This window comes from Cupressus sempervirens, chromosome 10, assembly GCF_028749045.1.
Source record: "Cupressus sempervirens isolate cs-2001-9-10 chromosome 10, ASM2874904v1, whole genome shotgun sequence".
Classification (NCBI taxonomy): Eukaryota; Viridiplantae; Streptophyta; class Pinopsida; order Cupressales; family Cupressaceae; genus Cupressus; species Cupressus sempervirens.
In genome coordinates this window covers 204,444,370-204,466,240 of record NC_143127.1, presented here as the reverse complement: position 1 = coordinate 204,466,240, position 21,871 = coordinate 204,444,370, and the positions used below count along the sequence as shown (strand labels likewise).

Genomic DNA, 21,871 nt, shown 5'->3' with positions numbered 1-21,871 from the left:
TTCTCCCTACAATGTCTCTTAGATATTTTTATTTTGATTCTTCTTGTCTTAAATTTGTTACAACTCTTGCAAGGACAACAACATTTGTCATCACCTTCTTTTTGAAAGTTAGACAACAATCTAGCGATTATCTCCCTATTTTAATCAAATTCCCTTGTATTATCTCACATGATCCTTCTTCACAAGAATAACTTTTCCTTGTACACTTATTGAATTGGTTGTACTTTCTAGATCTATCTTTGATAATCATTTCAACATACACATTGATATTAGAGAGAAAACCTTGGAAAAAAATTGGACATGTTGCTCTTTATGTTTTTCTCTACACATATGGCTTTGAAAGAAAAACTTTAGTGTACTTAATGTGTATATTCGTAAGAAAATTGGACATATTGTACTTAATGTTTATATCTTCACATATGGTTTTGAAAGAAAAAAATTGGTCTAATTAATACAAAAATATTGGACATGTTGTACTTAATTTTTATATCTACACATATGGTTTTGAAGATGGTAGAATTATTGAACAAGTTAGTCTTTTAGAACCTACTTTACATCTAGTAATTGCATTAGAACTCTTTTGATTTTTTGATCTATCATCGGTGATTCAAATCCAAAAACCCATATGAAACTAATAGTTGTTGTGGGTTTTGCAAGACTTGATATGGTGTTTGATTAAACTCATAGGTGGTTGGAAAAATGCATTTCACCTCATCTCGCTCAAATTCACCATTATTCCTTTTCAACATCCTACCTTTTCATTTCATCCCTATTCAAGTTAACTAAAATTTAGGTTAACTAAAATTCAGTATGCTAATAGAACACAAACTTTTATAAAAGTCATATGAAAAAATCAAGCACTTTAGATTTTTTCCAAACAAGGAATCTCACCAAATATTTATCAATGAAAGGAGGAGATTGCTTAAGAACAAAGTATATATTTGTATCAATAGAAATGTTCGATTCAAAAAAAGATAGATTTATCATGAATAATTTCCCAATACCAAATCTCATTAAATAGATTTAACATTAACCGAGTGAAGAATCAAGCAGTCGGCTCCATTAAGACACAAACATGAATAGACAATGCATCATGAAAACTAAACAATTGGGATTAAGAAATGTCCTCAAAATCTCTCCTATTTTAATAAGGATCCTCGTATATGACAACTCAAAAAGAAAATTGGAAGATGAAACTACTTATTAGAACCCAATGGGATAAAATGTGAATTTAGAGATATAATATGCTTACCATTTGGGTTATAATTCCTCCTATAATTGCCTTAGAAGCAAGAAGGTCCAATCACATGTCTAACCCTAGATGTCTTGCCTAAACTATTTAATTGCATAGGTTTGCAAGCTTCTTATTATGTCACTTCAAAATTGGAATCAACAAGATAAAAGGTAAAAGAAAAAACAAAGTTAAGACAATAAAAATGCATTTTTTGTCTAACACAACCATCTTTAAAAACCTAACTTTGTAGCAACCCCATATCTTCCATATCAAAAACCTCCGAAACAAACATATTACCCTCTAAAACAAACATATTACCCTCTGAAATAGGTATATTACACCATTTTTTGTTAAGTCAAACATCTTCATTACCTATTTTTTGGAAAATATGAATTGTTCCTTGATCTTGTGATTGTGCACATGTGTGTTTGGGGCCATATCTAGCTGTTAATCCTTTTGTTTTTAATTCTTTTCATAAGAAAATTTTGTTAGTTCTGATAAAGCTCTAATTTTAGAGGCTCCTTTTTTGCACGAGAGTATAATGTATCAGAAGCTTAGGTCCAAAAGAAGGGTGACTATTAAATCATGGCTTACAAATAATTGTAGGGATGATCAAGAACTAAATGTTCATCATTAAGACTATGAAGACATTAGGTCTCTTCATAACAATATTTTATAAATCGTCAAAATTATATATAGAACTATGAATTCTTGTTACTACAACTCATCAAATCTCCATATCAAACTTAGGATTCTTGTTGTTACAACTCATCAAATTTCTATATAGAACTATAAAATTCTTGTTATTACAACTCATCAAATTTTCTATAGGAAAGCTTGACAAACAAACATTCTTTTCTCACAACACAAAATCTTGCAATGACTCTTATTTCTTCTACATTTTCTTCTACTTTGAGCTTTACCCTCAAATCTGAGTCTTCCATGTCCATTACTAGTGCTCACCTATCTAGAAAATCATTGCCATTAACACAGAGAAAAAGCCTGAATGCATCTATAAATCAGGCATTGACTTCTAAAGTTGAAATCCCATTTCTAGAGACTCACAATTATCACCTAAACTTGTGGGAGGATGATTTTTTGCAGCCCATTCAAAAGCATCTTCACAAGCAAAGCTAATTTCTCAATTTTATGTCTTTGTGATTAGTTTATTTTCAATAAATTTGGGTTCAAATGTTTAGGAGCTGGTGTTATTTTTTTATGTTAATATGAAAATAAATGTTAATATGATAATGTTTTAAGAGAATAATTATAGTTGAGTTGGTGGTGACTATTCAAGGCCTAAATTTGATAGTGGTGTAGTTTTATTTAAATTTTCTTGTTATTACAATATTGGTATTAGAATTCAATTGTGTAGTTTTTAAATCATATTCACTTATCTATATTTCAAAAATAAATTTTTTTACCAAAATATTCATCTTTTATTACAATGAATTCAATTCAATTCAAAACAAATCAAATATTTCTACAGTACTTTAGCACTAAACTAAATTGTTCTTGAAATTAAAACATTGTCCTTCCAATGTTGAACATTGTGGGAGACTTATCAACGAGATAAAAGACATGTTTATTGTTTCTGAAAATAATGTTTCTTAACTTCTTTCCTTGGTTGATAATATTAAATGCCTTGGAATAGATCAATATTTCAAAAGGAAATAAAACAAGCCCTTGATTTGGTTTACAAAATTGTTTCTATTTCTTCTTATAATAGCATGACATCCATAAGATTATTATTATTATTACAAGTCAATAAAATTTTATAATGCAATGCAACAAGAATTGGGGTAAATACAAAATAGATCTCTACACCATGACCTTGGGCTTTTAGATTCTCAGGCTCCACAGATACTCTGTTTCCTCTAGTATTTACTAAAAAAATACCTATCTCTTTATATTTATGTTTGATCTAAATAAATTTCAAATGTTTACTAATAACATGTGTTTTGAAATTCTTTGTTTTATAGTTTGTTTGGAGCATAACTAGCGTATCATAGGCAGAGACGTCAAGCTCAATCTAGGAAAGGTACATAAATTGTTCTTCCAATTTCCTATCATTATTTCATCCAATGGATAACATTTAACTTAGAATTTAGAAGAAAACTCACCTTTCTATCTACCTTATAGACATCCCTTTAAATAGTATTAAGGAATCAGCATAATGCACATAAAATATCATTGACAGTGGCTTTATTTCCATCCTCTGAATATCACATACAAAAAAGAAGAGTTTCTATTGTTGCTTGTATGTTGAAGCATATGCACTAATGTTAGCATCTACTCTTGAGAGTTTCATTTACATGGTATGCCAAAGAAATTGTTTAATAATCATGTCATGATTTGCAATGAGGCTCAAGGATAAAGAATACCATTAATATTAAGAAATGGTCAGTTCCAACATCCAGATTACTTCTACATCACATGCTTAACTCAATTCCCTACAATCAAAGTGGTTTCAAGCTGCAAATTATAAAGCTTAGTTATAGGGAAAAAAATCTATTTTTTCTTTATAAACTTTGCTATACATTTTTATTTGTTACCAGTATGCATTATGGAAATGGTATAATCTAATGACTATGAGCAATGGTATGTTAAATAGGAACATTTATGGTGAGTTATCAACAAATATCTTCCTAATTTAATACCATCACTTACTACATGGAGAGTTTGATACACAAAAAGAGTTTACTTTAAGTGATATAGCAATTTAAAAGAAAAGTGTGCTCTATCTACAAGCAGAAAATAATTCACAAGATTACATCATTACTCATGATATGATAGGCCACAAGTATTTGTAAAAAGAAGAGGATTTTTTGTGCCTTTTTAAGGAGTGTCTATGAGTTGAATTTGTGGAGGTTTAATGGCATCGACAATTGTGAAAACCAAGAATCTCCCTCAAATTGAAATGATGAATTCTTAGTTTTGACTTGATATCCTATCAGTCATCTTAATACACATTTGGTTGAAGATTCATTCTTATCTAAATAGGATCAATGTTGATACTATGTTCTGAGAACACCCAACCCACGATAATACCAATTTTGAGATAATACAGGTTCACGATAATGAGGATTTGAAATGAAATAGTCATAAAGGGAGAGAGTGTATTGGAAAATACAAAAACTTGGTGCAAGAATAGTATGTGTACCATTTGTAACTAGAATAACACAAAATATCATTAATGATGCCCTAAGGAAACTACAATGCACTTCTTTGAGAAGCACAATTTCTTGTAGCACATATACATCCTCACAACACTAAGTTGTAGCACAAATGCATCCTCCTAGCTTGAGTTTTCCCTAGTTGCACTTCACCCTAGCTCTTCTTCGCACATGGCCACATTTGGGGATCAAAAAATGACAAATGCAGAGCAAGGGCACAACATAATGACATGGTGATGAAGGGTGTTCCCCTTAAAACCATAAACTCATATCAAAAAAAAAGAAACAACAACAAATGTGAGAACAAAATATGGACTTCTTATTTACGCTACAAATGTGGAATTATAGAATTCACAAGTACAAATTGGTAAACCACATGGGCACCTTCATTACAATAATCTGCAAGACTAAGCTACGAACTACCACCCAGTGTTGTCCTAGACAATTTTCAGGCCTTTCTTAAATAGGCAATTTTATGCTGCTTGGGAAGGTTCTAGACATTGAAACTTAATACCTAGGACTGACAGACCCTAATAATACATATAGAGTTGACCAAATACATCTTTGACAATTATTTTAGATATTTTAGGTAGCCCAACTTTGAAAGACCATAACTCACAAACCGTTGCTCCGATTAGCTATTGTAACCACTTTTCAAAAACACCAACTCTTAATCTATAGGCTTGAAATCGTGCAAGTGTCCTTTTGTTAAGTTTTCAGACCTCATCTAGGCACTCTAAGGCCTCCAATGATGAGCCTAAATATTTTTCTACAAACATTTCCACCAAAAATTTTCAATAACTTCTATGATACTTAAGCTAGAGCTATTAAATTTTTATGGTAGGCTTATAACTCTAAAATGAACCTTCATGTAGAAAATAAGAACATTCTAAGCTTGTATGATAAACTTACTTAAAATAGAAAGTTCCCATAAATAGTGACCACCTTGTCTATTAGTCCTTATTAAAATAGAAAAGATTGAAAAGAAAATATTTTTGGGTGATGCAAGATTACTCTTACACCCAAGATGCTCTTGCATCAGACACCCAGGGTAATTTGAGAAGTGAATCTGTCACATCTTAGGTGTTCAAAGGAAAACCAAGATAGTGAACCTCCTCCCTTGCTAGCCATGATGAATCCTCTACTGGCCTCCCTTTCCATTTGACCAGGTATTCCTCATAAATTTTGTTCCTTGTACTTTTACCAACATGATTGTCTAGTATCTCCTCAATCTCCTTTGTAGCCGAACTAGCTACTAGAATACTCCACTGTGCTTCTACAACTTCATCTCCATCACCTCCTTCATAATACTCTGTCAAATTTGAAATATTAAATACTAGTGAAATATTCAATTCAGCAGGCAGCTCCACTTCATAAGCATTTCTAGAGTCATTCCTTTCACTATCTTGCACAGTCCAAACTTCTTCATCTTTAACTTATTATATGTATCCACTGGAAAATGCTCTGTTCTCAAATGAACCATGACTTCATCTTGAATCTAAAATTCCTTATACCTCCTTTTCACATCTTCCTTAGCCTTATATTATATATTCATCTTTAGGATGTGTTTCCTTACCTTTGCATGGATGTTCTTCAAATGTTCAACAAATTATTCGGTTCAACACAATTTATTTCTCCTTTATCCAACTGCCTCAATTCAAAAGCATTTCTAAGACTACTCCCATATACAATTTGGAATGGTGATTTACTAGTACTCATGGTCATAGAATTCTTAGATGCAAATTTTGTCTGTGGTAAAACTATATCCCATCCTTTTGGCTTGTCTCCAACCAAACATCTCAGCAAGTTTCTCAAACTATGACTCACAACTTCTGTCTGTCCATTAGTCTATGGATGATGTGATGAACTGAACTTTAGCTCCATCTTCAATTTCTTCCACAATGTACAATAGGTATACCCAACAAATTTGGTATCTTAATTTGAAACTATACTCTTTGGAAGACCATGTAGTCTCACCACTTCTCTGGAAAATAACGTTGCCACATAAACAACATCATGAGTCTTCTTGCAAGGAATAAAATGTGCCATGTTTGAAAACTTGTCACCCACCACAAAAATAGAATCATGCCCATGTTGTGTCCTTGGTAATCCAAGAACAAAATTATTGCTGACATCCTCCCACAACTTCTCTGGTACAAGTAATGGTTGATACAACCCTTTATTCTTCTTCACTCCTTTCACCATCTGACATACTCTATAACTTTGTACAAAATTCTTCACATACTACTGCAACTATGGCCAATAATAATTCTCAGCAACCAAAGCAATGGTTTTATCTCTACTATGCTTCTCCTTGATGAGATTCTCTCTCATTGAACTTCTAGGAATAAACAATTGGCTTCCTTTGAACAACATACTATCTTGATCATGAAATCCAACCACTTTGTCCTATCAAGTGTAATAGGTTTCGTACAGGCCTTCACTAAAATCAAGATCATCTGGATACAAAGTACTGAGTTGCTTGAACCCAACCACCTCTATATACATTTCTGTCAGCAAAAGTTGTCTTCTACTAAGAGCATCTGCAACTTTGTTAGACTTCCCACTCCCATGTTTCAAAACAAATGTATAACTCTACAAAAACTCAACCCACTTCAAATGCCTTTGGTAAAATTTCCTTGACTATTTAAATATTGAAAAGCTTGATGATTATTATACAAAAAAAACTCCTTAGGAAGAAGATAGTGTCTCCACTTCTTCAATGCTTGAAACTATAGCATAAAATTCATGATCATAAACATAATATGTTCTTTTGGCATCATTCAATTTCTCATTAAAGTAAGCAATGGGTCTACCTTCTTAGCTCATAACAGCTCCTATTGCAGTACCACTAGCATCACAGTCTACTTGAAACACCTTGTTAAAATCAAAAAGTGCTAAAATAGGTTGCTCAGTAACTTTCTATTTCAATAGATTAAAACTCTTATCTGCCCCTATAGTCCACTTAAATTCTTTCTTATCCCCTCTCATTGTTTCAATCAAAGGTCCACAAATATTGCTAAAACCTCTTATGAACTTTCTATAGAAACTAGCGAGTCCATGAAAAGATCTTACCTCTGTCGGACTTCTTTAAGTAGGCCATTCAAGGATAGCCTTCACTTTCTCTGGGTCCATTTTCAAACCTTCTGTTGAGACTATAAATCCCAAGTACACCAACTCCTTATTTACAAAATTGCACTTCTTTAGGTTTATCAACAACTTTTCTTCCCTCAACTTATCAATCACCTTGTGAATATGGATCAAATGCTCCTCCAATGCCTTACTAAAGATCAAAATATCATCTAGGTAAATAATAACATACTTACCTAGAAACTCCTTCAATACCTCATTCATGAGTAGCATGAGAGTACTTGGTGCATTGGTTAGCCGAAAAGGCATGAATAATCACTCGTACAGTCCTTCTTTTATCTTGAAAGCATTCTTCCACTCATCACCTTCTCTGATGTGAATCTAATGGTATCCACTCTTCAGATCTATCTTTTTGAAATACTCAACTCCACTCAAATAGTCCATAATATCATCCATCCTTGGTAATGGAAATCTATACTTGATTGTGATCTTTTTGATAGTGCGAGAATCTATACATATCCTCCATTCATCGTTCTTCTTTGGTGCTAATATGGTTGGTACAACACATAGACTCAAACTCTCTCAAACAACCCCTTCTACAACAACTCATGAACTTGTTTTTTTAACTCTTCACTTTCTACTAGTGTCATTTTGTGTGTTGCCTTGTTTGGCAAACTAGTTCCTAGAACCAAATCCATCTCATGACTAATCTTCCTCATTGGGGCAATCCATCAAGTATATTATCTGATACAATATCATAAATCTCTCCCAACATATCTACTACTTCTGTAGGTACTTCCTCTACTTATTTTTTACTATCTTTTGGAACTATAGAAAAACACTTATGCTCACACTTCATACCTTTGAGAAACTCTTTTCCATCAACAAAACATATTTTGGCAGCACTATGTACCTTTTCTTCTTTCTCCTTCAGCAGCTTCAACTTATGTTTCACTCCATCCTTGGTTAGAGTGTGGGTATTTTCTCGCCCATCGTTTATAGCATGCTTGTCAAATTGCCATGGCCTACCCAACAACATATGACATATGCCTATATGTATGATATCAAATAGTACCTCATCCTGGTAGCTTCCAATCTTGAACTTCACAGAGCACTACTCATTGACCATGACCTTGTGGTCATCTTCACCCAAGCAATATGGTATGGATGCGAGTGTTTCTATCTCTTCAGCTTCAACTTGATGACCATCATTTATGACACCAGATGGTCAGTACTTCCACCATCAATGATCACATCACAAAACTTATCTTCACATCTGCACCTTGTGTGAAACAAGCTCCTTCTTTGATCAGGTTCATTCTCAAGACTTAGCAGGACTCTTCGATTAAATAGTACTTTTCCTCTTTCAGCATCTTTAGAATGTGAGGATCTAGCATCTTCATCAACATGTGCAACTCTAGCTTGGCCTTATGTTCTTCAATCTGTTCTTCCGTCGCACTAGGAACATTCATTCAAACACTCTATGCCCTTCTTCTCTGTAGTGAAAACATTTCCCACGGAAGCCTCCTCATCCAGATCCTTGTCCTATGCCTCTTCCTCTCTGATCTCTATTGTTCTGATCATGGAAATGATTGGAATTATTTCCCCTATGGTTTTGACTGCTACTTCCAGCATCATCCTTGTTCTTTTGATCATCATTACGGCCACCATAAGATCATCTTCCATATCTTCCACCATGGCCTCTTCCGTTATTCTTGTTGTCAAACTTCTTGTTCATTTTTTCTTCAACTCTTAGGGAAAACTGGTATGCCTCCTTAATACTATTCTTTTGAACTAGACTTAGGTCATCCTGAAGTTTGGCCTTAACCCATAAAGATAACATGTCACTTTCTCCTTATCAATTTCGGCATAGCTGGTTCTAATGAGAACTCAATAGAACTCTTCGGTATACTCTTGAACATATTTTCCCACTTGTTTCAACCTTTGCATTTTCTTCAAAAAATCAAGCTCATAATCCATGGGAATGAATTGTAGCTTTAGTTTAGCTATTATATGTTCCCATCTGGTGATTTTGTCCTTTCCCTTTCTATTTCACTCCAACTAAACCTCCTACCACTAGATCTTCACATTTCCCTTCAGTTTTTCCTTTGCAAACTTGATGCTATCAAGATCCTCAATATCTTCATACTCAAAGTACTCCTCCAGTTCATTGATCCAATCGATCAGCTCCTCTGGGTTAAGATTTCCTAAAAATGTGGGAACTTCAAACTTAGGTCTTTTTCCAATCTTGGAGATAGCCCTAAAAGCCTCTCTTCCTCTAGGTTTAGAAATGCCTCTGCTTCAACATTTTCTTCTACTTCATCCTCATCCTGGCTTGCATCTCTTATAGGAAGATTTATTCCTCTATGCATTTGTTCTTCCAATGCTTGAATTTGTCTTTGGAGGGCTAGAGAACCCTCAAGTGTTACACCTACAACTCTTCTTCCACACTCTCTTCATGGAGGCATTTTCGCACTTCTGCTGAAACCTTAGTGCAAATTGTCTCACAAATAGGCAATCTTTCTACATGCTTAGCCCAAACCACGGTCCTGGTGTGAACTACCTCATAGTCAATGATTTGTCCACACACTTAAGAACTCTAGCTCTGATACCACTTGATGAAGGGTGCTCCCCTTAAAACCATAAACTCATAATAGAAACAAAGAAACAATAAAAAATGCGAGAACAAAATATGGACTTCTTATTTGCACCGCAAATGCAGAATTATAGAATTCACAAATAAAAATTACTAACCCACAAGGGTGCCTTCATTATAGTAATCTACAAGACTAAGCTACAAACTACCACCTAGAGTTGTCCTAGACAATGTTCAAGCCTTTCTTAAATAGGCAATTTTATGCCATCCAGGAAGGTTCTAGACATTGAAACTTAATACCTAGGGCCAACAGACCATAACAATACATATAGAGTTAGCCAAATACACCTTTGATAATTATTTTAGATATTTCAAATAGCCCAACTTTGAAAGGTCATAACTCACAAATCGTTACTTTGATTGTCTATTATAACCGCTTTTCAGAAATGCTGACTCCTAATCTATAGGCTTAGAACCATGCAAGCACCCTTCTGTTGAGTTTTTAGACCTCATCCGAGCACTCTAAGGCCTAAAATAGTGAGCTTGAAGATTTTTCTGCAAATATTTCCACTGAAAATCTGCAACAACTTCTTGATACTTAAGTTGGAGCAATGAATTTTTTATGGTAGGGTTATAACTCAAAAATGAACCTTCATGTAGAAAATGAGAACATTCTGAGCTCGTACGACAAACTTACTAAAAATAGCAAGTTCCCATAAATAGTAACCGCCCTATCTACTAGTCCTTATTAAAATAGAAAAGACTGAAAAGAAAATCTTTTTGGGTGATGCAAGATTGCTCTTACACCCAAGATGCTCCTGCATCACATGGGCATGGAAAACTTGGCATCTCCGGCTAGTACTGGCATCTTTCAACTCCCTCTAGCTCTCCCTCCAAACTCTTTCAACTCCTTTGCAGCTCTTCATGTGGGAATGATCAATGTCGACCAAATGGGAATGTGTTTTTTTTGTTTATAATCACACAAGTGTCGCAAATACAATGCCAAGGTTGGTATTACGATGTTGTTGGGGGTACTTGCAAAAAAAAACATAAAAAATCAAACACAAATAACATTGTCATCATAATTTGACCCCAAATGTTGTAGTGCCACATCCTTCAAATTATTTGGCAACTTACATAAATCAGTAAGCCAATAAGCTTAACATCAATGACAAAATAAAAACTAGTCCAATTCTCTTACATTCCTTTCAGTGCTTAGTTAACTAACCTCGTTCATCATCAACATCCATTTGGGCATCGATATCAGTTATAATAACAGAATGTACATGAGAAATTGTATTTCCTCTCTAGTGAAGACCTTGTAGAGAGTATCAATTATAGACACTCGGTGTTTCTCTTTTTCTTATCCAACCTTGTAATATTGATTTTAGTAATTTAAATTTCATCAAGAAATCCCCATAGATGGAAAATATCAGGTATCAAAGAGCTCACCTTCCTCACAATCTAAAGTCCACTAAAATGATTAATGGTATTCAAAAGATCATGAAACTTAGTCCACATGTTTTGAGTTATATTACAACCCTCAAGGTGAAACAAAATACTATCTAAAAATTTTAGATAAAGCATCTCCATATCCTCATCCAACCTATTTTGACACTACATGACTTCAAATAGGTGAGTCAACAGAGGTTGAACATCATCCAAGCAAGGTCATAACCCCCTTGACATGAGAAGGTAGTTCATATACTCCTTCCATGTGTGATAATTGTACAGAGTAAGTTGTTCAATAGAGGAAGAGTGTGCCATGTAAACAAGAGAACCCTCACCCCCACAATACAAGAACTCAACCCCTAGCACAAATATAAAACACAAGAAGTGTAAAAAAAAAAAAGTAATAATGTATGTTCGCTCTGTACTAGAATATTTTTTTTTTTGATGAAATTGACTATTGATCTAGAAAGAGCATTGAAACAACTTTTCAATGCCTATTCATTTTTGCAAAATAGAGTCCAAATGCAAAAGATATGCCCCTAGGAAGGGAAAAACTATCTTGTAAAGTTGACTGGAAAAAAACCATGCAAAATGGAAAAAATAAAAAAACATCGCAAAAATAGCTCTGTCTCAAAATCACCATTTCAACAATATCTCATTATTTTTCCGAAAATACTTCCTTTTGCTCAAGCTATAGCCAAAAAACCATTGGTAGGTTAAAAAAATGCAAAACTAGCAGTGGCAACTAGTGGTTAGTCTACTCACTACTAGTGGTTAGCAACTACAAGTTAGACTAATCACTATTAGTTTCATAATCACCTCAAAAAAAATTCTTGAAAATCATGTCTATGTTTATATGATTATGGGGAAACGTGTTTCCCCATATGCACTTACGACCAAAATAGTTCAAATTTTCTATCAAAATTCTTTGAATCGACCATCTTAAGTTGAAGGAGAGGTTTTCTTGGTCTCAAATTTCTCAAAATTTGTGGCTACCCTCTGGAATAAAGAAAACCCAAGAACTTCAAACCCCTCTAAAATTGGCCTTGTATGTCCAATTTTAGTGAAACAAAAGGAAATCTTGACTATCTTGAACCTTCTAGATCTGATTGTGAGATCCAAGTTGCCCTAACACATACAAACAACCTCTTTGTAAGAAATAAATGTAAAAATTAATGAGTAATAAGTGTCAAGTATGAAGATCTGATACCAGTTTAGAGTTCAAAATGATTGAATTCTTATAAGCCCAATGATTATTTGTCACGTATAAGAGAAAATCCTCGAACATGAAAGTGTTTTGAAAGAATGAATAAAATTTGTAGATGGAAATGATTTAATTACAAAAGGATCCATTTATTTTATATAAAGAACTAACACTAATAATAGAAAAGAAAACTCAATCTAAAAAAAATGTATAAATAAAATAATTCTCAAATAGAAACTAAATGCTCTAGAATTTAGCTTAACTGAAAAAAGAACAAAAAAAGATAATCAATATGATAAAATACATGTAATCATTATTCTAGAGTCTAACAATTGCAACATGTTTGCTAGTAAAATACTATCCCATGCTGAAGGCTATACAATGAATGAGATGATTTGTACCCCAATATATGAGTAAAGCCAATATGTAACTAGACAAACAATGATTGAGCTGATATATACCCTAGGTTTTTGCCTAAAACATCTAGGGATGCTATGATTGTTGTCAATCTACCTAAAGACCTTTTGGTGGCTTTGTAACATATTCCTTCACACATAACAATGGGGAAGAATGTTTGGTAAAGGGGTTTTCCTTAATCAAACCACTTCTTAGGAATCAACCTTGAAATAAAGGAAAGTGTGTTGCCATGTAGGAGAGCCTAGTTCTAATTAATGAAGTACACCATACCTCGGAAACACAAAATGCTTATTTATATGTGTTAATGCAAAAGCTTTGACTTAACACAAAAACCCAAAAGAAAATCATGACAGGTAAAACCTCATTAAATAAATGTTGTAATTCACCACAATGTTGATTAAGGAGAAGAAAGAAGACTTGGATGAATGTGCATCTCTTTCTTTCATAGAAAATTCCTTTGTTTGGCATCCAAAGGGGAAAGAATATAGATGCATATGTAGAGAAACACCTTAAGTGATTGAAAAAATGTTGATTGCATGATGACTTTTGAACTTAATTTTGTTCCTTGAACTTGATAGCTTGACCATGAATGGTTGAGAGTGGTCATCATATGTAAAATGGGGAGAGACAAGGTGTTTGCATATCTCTCTCAACATCTCAAGGGTTAAAACTCATACGAGATTGTTGTAAATCCTTTTCCTCCACTAAATTGTCGAGAAAGGGACCCAATTCAAATTTGTGCCTAATCTCCAGGGTATAGATAGATTGAGCCAATTGATACCTAGGTATAGGATGATTGGACTGGTCTATAACCTCCAGTCAATGCCTATATCAAGACCATGAGTCTAGAGCAATGATAGGATGCATACACAAATAAAATATAGTTAGTTATGAGCTTAGGAGATAATATAAATGTCATAAATGGTCATATAGGACTTAGGTGATTTGGAAGAAAATTTGAGTAGCACACTTAGAAAAAAGGGCTAACCTCAATTTTTAACAATATCAAAATGAAAGAGGGCCCACATTTGAATTTAGGCATACATTACATGTCATATAAGGTCTTATTATATAAAACTAGCATGTGCCCAAAATAGTCATTAGCTAGTACACTAATTAGGTACTTACAATTTAGAATGATACACAACCTTATGCAATTGACTTAGTTGAACATTTTATGAATAAAAATGAGGGGTTAATAAAAATGTCGTCTCTTTGCAAGTTAGTCTAAGAGTTCTCCATTTTGAAAATAGGGTGTCTTAAATGTAGCACCATATGTAATAATTAGAATATACAATGTTTAAGTTTTAATAAATAGTAGTCAAATATATAGTAAATGTGACATTTATTGTAAATATGCACTTTTTCTAAATAAACATGTAAGATTTTCTTTCACAATCTTTGCTTTCCTAAAAATTACATTAATAGGAGTCATTTTTCATCCATATATATATATAGGTATTACATATTTATTAAGATATGAATGAACTAAAATTAAGCATACCAAAATAATATGAATATTTGTTCTTATTAAGAAATTATTATTATTATTATTACATGACAAATCACACTAGAATAAATTTCGGACATATGATTTAACATAAACTAACATTACAATATTTTTTGTAAAACCAATGAATCCCTCACAGATTCCCTACGAAGGTTTTTTTGTTTTAACCACTCGAAACTTGCTCGCCTGTAAGTGAATGTATGCCGAGGCTTATCAGTGGCATTGGCAAATAGGAAGACGTAGATTGAATAATCCACTGTCACATGTTTACTATTCTGGTTACAACCAGAAAATGTCATTGCCATCCACTCAACTCAATTTCTTAGCATTGTGTAGAGGCCAGTTGAAGAATGCTCTGCTTATCACCCATAACTCCCCTGAAAATTACTATACCCATTTTCAGTTATTGCAGACCTGTACCCTCAAGAACGCGCTTTCATCAGCGAAGATTTGCGTTTGCTACCAGCAAAACTTTTCATAACAATCTTATTTGCATGTATGTCAAATGCGGAAGTTTGGTAGATGCACGTCGAGTGTTCGACTACGTGAAAGAACGAGACTGCTTCTCATGGAATACGATTATTGCCGCCTACAGAAAACATGGGTTTCCTCACGAGGCAATCACACTGTTTGGTTATATGAAAGAAATTGGTATCCAACCCGATCAGTTCATATTCGCCAGCGTACTCGCTGCCTGTGCCAAGATAGGAGCTTTGGAACAGGGTATAGATGTCCATCAAAGTCTGAAGGGCACAGAGATTTTGTCAGATGTTGTAGTTGCAACTGCCCTTGTACACATGTATGCAAAATGTGGAAGCATAGACAAAGCACGTGAATTGTTTGACGGAATGCCTAAAAGAAATGTGTTCTCGTGGACTGCAATGATATCAGGATATACTCAAAATGGATTTGTTGAAAAGGCTCTAGAAACTTTCAAGCAAATGCAATTGGCAGGAATAAAACCGAATTCCACAACCTTTGCTAGCATTCTCCCTGCCTGTGCCAAAATGGGAGCTTTGGAACAGGGAATGGGTATCCATAAAGCCATAATGGAGGGGGGATTTTTGTCAAATATTATAGTTGGAAATGCTCTGGTAGACATGTATATAAAATGTGGCGCCATTAACAGGGCAAGCGAACTGTTTGATAGAATGCCTCAAAGAGATGTGTTCTCGTGGACTGCAATGATTTCTGGATATACCCAAAATGGATTTGTTGAAAAGGCTTTAGAGATTTACAGGAAAATGCAATTGGCGGAGGTAAAGCCGAATTCCGCAACCTTCGCTAGCATCCTCCCTGCCTGTGCCAAAATGGGAGCTTTGAAGCAGGGTATTGACATCCATCAACGCATAATGGAAGGGGAGTTTTCATCAGATATTGTTGTTGGAAATGCTGTAGTAGACATGTACGCAAAATGTGGAAGCATAAAGAAGGCACGTGAGATGTTTGACAGAATGCCTCGCAGAGATGTCATCTCGTGGAACGCAATGATTGCAGGATATGCACAAAACGGGATCTGCAACGATGCTCTCAAAATCTTTGAATTAATGAAGCATTCTAGAACATGTCCTGACATGGTAAGTTTTACCTGTGTCCTGTGGGCATGCAGCCATGAAGGTTTAGTGGATGAGGGCTGTACATACTTCAATATCATGACTGATTCGTATTGCATTACACCTACAGTCGATCATTATGTGTGTATGGTTGACCTCCTAACACGTGCTGGCTATCTTGATGACAGCCTAAACTTCATCATTAAGATGCCAGTTAAACCAGTGGTGGTTGTGTGGATGTGTTTTCTTGGTGGCTGTAGATTACGTATCAATCTAGTTTTGGGAGAATTTACCGCGATGGTGCTTTTTGACTTGGATCCTAAAAATGCAGCGACTTGTATTCTTCTCTCAAACATCTATGCACAAGTGGGCAAGTGGGGAGAGGTTCAAATGGTAAGGAGGTTGATGAAAGATAGAAGAATTAAGAAGATCCCTGGCTGTAGTTGGATTGAAGGGTGTGAAAAGGTACATGCTTTTTGTGTAGGAGACAGATCACATCCACAAACACATGAGATCTACACAAAGTTGGATAAATTGGCTTTGGAGATGAAAGCAGTAGGCTATATCCCAGATTCAAAACGTTTGCTTTTTGATTTGGAGGAAGAGGAAAAAGAGCTATTTCTTTACCACCATAGTGAAAAGCTGGCGATTGCATATGGTTTGTTGAACACACCCCCTGGAACAACTATTAGAGTTGTTAAAAACCTTCGAGTATGTGCTGATTGTCACACTGTAACAAAATTTATTTCTAAGATCGTTGCAACAGAAATCATTGTGAGAGATGTAAATCGTTTCCATCATTTTAAACAAGGACAATGTTCTTGTGGAGATTATTGGTGATGCAATCTGAAAGATAGGTTTGTGCAGAGACTTCTGTTTATTCTTTTATCTGTAAATATATGATGTTACTGTTATTTTCTTGATATGGTGTCTTGACAATGTTTGTACTAGTGTTGAGAAGAGGCTGTGGGATATGTTGTTGTTTATTCATAGACCTTACGCTTATCCACAGTGACAGCAAGCACCTCTAGTGTTCTCCATTGATGCTGCCACATAAACCAAAAGCCAAAATCGTGGCATTAATCTCAAAGTTAAAGAGTGGAAAAGGAAAGATGAAGATAAAAGGTATGTAGGTAGCAGCAGTTCTGCTGGCTGCATTGGGTGGTAACCACGTAAAATGACATGTTGAAAGAATCAATGTGGGAAGATCGAGCAGATGAACTGCAAACAGGGGGTCCATTGGCGCAGTTAGAGGCACCTCTAATAGGAATCAAGCGAGGAGAAGAGAGGTACTGGGCATGAGGAATTGGGAGTTTTTATGTTATTTTTTTTTGTTGTGGAAATGCAAAGAGGGGAAGGAGAGATGATGGCAGTTTTGGAGCCAAGACTTAGTATCGTCCTCCTTAATCTGTAAATTTAACGTTACTTATATTTTCTCGTTTACTGTGTTAATTTTAATGTTTCCTTCTCTACACTATTGCGTTGATTGTAGGATTTGTAATAACTTTTTGGTCTGTGTTGTCATGAGAATCAAAATCAAGAGGAACTGGTGGATTTTCGGCTCTGGTATGAGCGAATGCTCAACTTGGCTGTCTACTTAGGGTTGCCGTACTCTTTTTGTCTTCCAATTGTTCCAACTGCATTTATTGCGGGAATTTTTAGTGTTGTTTTATTGACTTCGGCGAGTTTTATCTTAATGGTTTCTGGTGGTGGTAAAGTTCTGGCTTTAAGAGATCGTGACTCTACTGAGCAAATGTAGCTAAAAGATTTCCACCTGGTAAGGATTCTTCAACCCCTAGTGTGTTTTTACTGTTTTAACTATTCAAGATTTTACCTTAATGGTTTCTCAAGTTTTAGCTGAAAGTTTTCCACCTGGTAAGGATTCTTCAACCCCTTGTGTGATTTTACTGTTTTACCTATTCAAGATTTGACAATACTGTGAATAGGTTGAAAAGTTTACCTAATTAGATTATTTTGTGGGTTGTATTCTTCTTGAAAGCATGTTGCTGGATTGGGCTGCTAAAGCATGATCCTGGGGTCCACTTGGATGACGTTCAAAATTTAATCAAGGAATTGTTTTTGTTCTGTTTTGGAAGCCCTTCTCATGTGGAAGGTATTTTCAAGAACAGTCCTTGGTTTGTCCATTCTTCTTGTGGGTTTTTTAGGCTTGATCACGAGACTTTTATGTTACTGACAGAAAAAGGTTAAAGTGGGTAGAATTTCCCAAACTCCCCATGCCTTGTTGCCCCTTTCTGTTGTTTGTATGGAGCTAAACTGATTTTTCCATGTCCGTTCTAAGAAGCCGGTTTGTATAGAAATTGACTTAGCCAAAGACCTCAAAGTGACAATTGAGATTCAGGTTGGCGGGCAATATTTCTCACCTTGTGTGATGTATTTGAATTTTTCGAATACATGTTTCTATTGCCAGTCAGCTGAGCATAAAAATGAGGATTGCCCTCTTGCGAATCCAAGGATCAAGTCTCTTTCTAAGGAGGCGGTTTCTGCTCGAACCCCAGACACCCCAAAAGAAAATGAAGCATTGACAATTGTGGTCCATAAATGCAAGCACACTCTAATTTTTCAGTCGAAGCAAGATTCCTCGTCTTCTTTGTTGGGCTAGGAGACTGCAACCTAAAGGATCCAAGAATGCATCTCCCACAAAGAGTGCTTCAGACGTCAATCCACGAGCTCAGCTGATTTCCTTGGTTTATGGTGCTTTGACTTCCCTAGCGTCATTCTCGCAATCCTCCAAGGAGGGATGACTTCGAAGATAAAGGAATGGGAAAACAATAGGTGATCCGAGGGGATATTTATCCTATTTTCCGTCTAGATTTAGGATTTTTGCAAAATAGTTTCTCCTCCCTCAATAAAGGATCACATGAATGATATTCTCAAATAAAATTTAATATCATGGAATATATAAGGTTTAACAAACCTCTCTCGTAAGTCTATCGTGCAAGATGTTCATCAGAAGTATCTTGGAATGAATGTTTTTGGCCTTTAGGAAGTTAAGATTATTGTCTTTTTGTTATTCACACTATGTTGTGTTATTTGACCCAATAGTATGGTTTTTACTTTTGACCATGAAGTTTGACGTGGAGGGTTGTTACTCTACTTTCACCATGTTGACAAGATGTAGTTTTAGGTTGTGGTGTGGACCCCATGCACAAATTGGTTTGGGTCTCAACAAATCTATAACCATTCTTTTGGGATAATTAATGTTTATGTTTATGCTCTCGATGATTCAGTGGAGGGATCTCATCTTTGGTGAAGGATTGTTGACTCACTGCTACTCACTACTTGGGTTATGTGTGAGGATTTTAATATGGTTAAGGTGACCTCTGATAAAGAAGGCATTTCACCTTTTTTTATGGATAGTTGGTGAGCTAGAAGCATGGTTCTACATGCATAATAAATTAAGCCTTTTTTATCCTGATAGTAACTTTTGTCATTCACATGTTGTTTGGCATATTTGGTGTTTTCAAGGCTAGTTTCGAAAAAGTCTTTAAACATCTTGGTTGTGTCATGATCTCTACTCAATATTTTTCCCTTTCAAACTCAGTTTTTTCTTTACATGTCCATGTTGAGTCATCCTTCTATGTTGGCCCACATCTTGCAGTTTGGGAATTTGGAATTGAGGCCCACTTCGTTAAGTTATCAGAGAAGCTAAGAGCTAAGCAACACTATTCGAGAATTTGAAAAATGGAAGAAGGCGAAGACATTAGAGGCTATTTTAAGAGAGTTGAGAATATAGTGAATGAATTCAAAAATCAAGGAGTCACTATTATCAATAAGCACTTTATGAAGAAGACCTTGATCAAATTAGCATATAGCTATAGTGACAAGATCTCAGCTATAGAGAAGGCTTATGATCCAAAGAAGTTTACAAATAAATAGTTGTTTGGTACTTTGATAGTTTGGAAAAGAAAACAGAAAATCTAGGAGAGATTTCAAGGAAACTAAATTAGAAGAAGAACATGATAGGGATGATGAATTAGATGAATTTGAAGAAATTTTTACAAGGAAATTGAAGAAAGGTATCAATAAGTACAAACATATGTTATCCCTAGAGTGTTTTAGTGTGGTAGGATTGGTTGTTTGGCTACTAGATTTCCAAAGAAAGGTCTTAGGAAGAACATTAAAAAGCTCAATAAGAAAACTTGATATGTTATGAAGATGCAAGCATAATAGATGATGAGTCAAAAACAAAAGATTGTTTATTTTATGTTGAAGAAGGTGAAAACTCTGGATTTAATATTTCTAACATATGTCTAGAACTTGATGATGATATTAGGATTGCTTTGTGTGTTAGAAGAAATAAGAATGAAATTTTTCTTGTTGATAGTGTTCTAATCATATGACTGGTGAATAAAGTAAATTCACAACTCTTGAAAAATATGATGGGGGTCCTATTAGATTTGGTGGCGAGAAGGAAAAATATACTATTAGCATAGGATCAACTACTTTTGATGGAAAGCATAATATTGACAAAGTTCACTATGTGAAGGGTTTATGTCATACTAATTTGAGTGTCAATTAAATATGTGAGATTGGCTATGATGTGTTCAATTATTGGGGTTGTGAGATTCAGAAATTTGGAGTGGTAAATGCAATTTCTAAAAGAAATAGAAGGAACATATATCAACTTGAAGGAGCTCAAGAAGGATATTACTATCTCATATTGAGGACAGTTGGATTTGGCATCGAATGACGTGTCATATCAATTTTAACACATTGGTAAGAATAAATTTCCATCTATTCAGCTTCCTTTCCTCTCCATCAATCTCTTCCAAATCCTTAGCATATCTAGATCCATACTTAGAAGAACCTAAAAAACTTTCACCATATTCATATTGTTTCTTATCCTTAGAAATAATAACTGGGCATATGCACCGAGTTGTGGTGCCAAAAAGGTGACAACAAAATTTTTTTTCCTATTTTAAATAGCCCATCATTTTCATTACCATTTTCTTTTACTCCTACAGCAAGCAGCGCGTACGCAAGTTGAAGACTCAACATTTGCACCACCATTTGCCAAAATGCCTCCTCGTCGATGAAATCCAAGACCACAAGCGCACCCACGACGACGCCGTAAGTGATATAAACCTAACTTTGCATTGTTTGATATATTTTTCATATTGTCTTGTAAGTTTTTTATATTCTTTTGTAGGGTTTTTACAAATTTCATTTAGATTTGTTTATTTATTTGAATTTCAATTGATTTTTTATCAGGAAATGTTCATAATCAACCAGAAAATCCACAAGAACATCAAAACCCTCAAGAACCCCAAAACCAAAACCCTCCTCAAGAAGAACAAATTCCACAACCCGAACCAATTGCAAGACCTCCACCAGGCACACAAGAAAATCTAAGAAATGAAATAGAGAGAGGCAAAACTGAATTAGAAGGAATCATTGCTCGGTTGAAAGAATCCGGACAAACCAATCCAATGAGGGCTCAATTGGCATCATCCCTCGAATCCATTAACACTCAGATAGCCTCAGTTAGTGGTCAGTTAGATATTTGGCGGGCTAAGAGGGATGAACAAAAAAGATTTTATGCAAATAAATTTTCATATGAAGATGTTAAAAAAAAGGAAATACCAAAAGGTAGTATATGTGCATTATTTAGAAAACCC

The 21,871-nt window shown here is 34.8% G+C and overlaps 1 pseudogene; it reads left to right on the top strand.

Moving 5' to 3' along the window:
• The first annotated feature begins 14,793 nt into the window (after positions 1 to 14,793).
• On the top strand, positions 14,794 to 17,155 carry LOC149533343 (putative pentatricopeptide repeat-containing protein At3g13770, mitochondrial pseudogene; annotated as a pseudogene).
• The last annotated feature ends 4,716 nt before the right edge of the window (positions 17,156 to 21,871 follow it).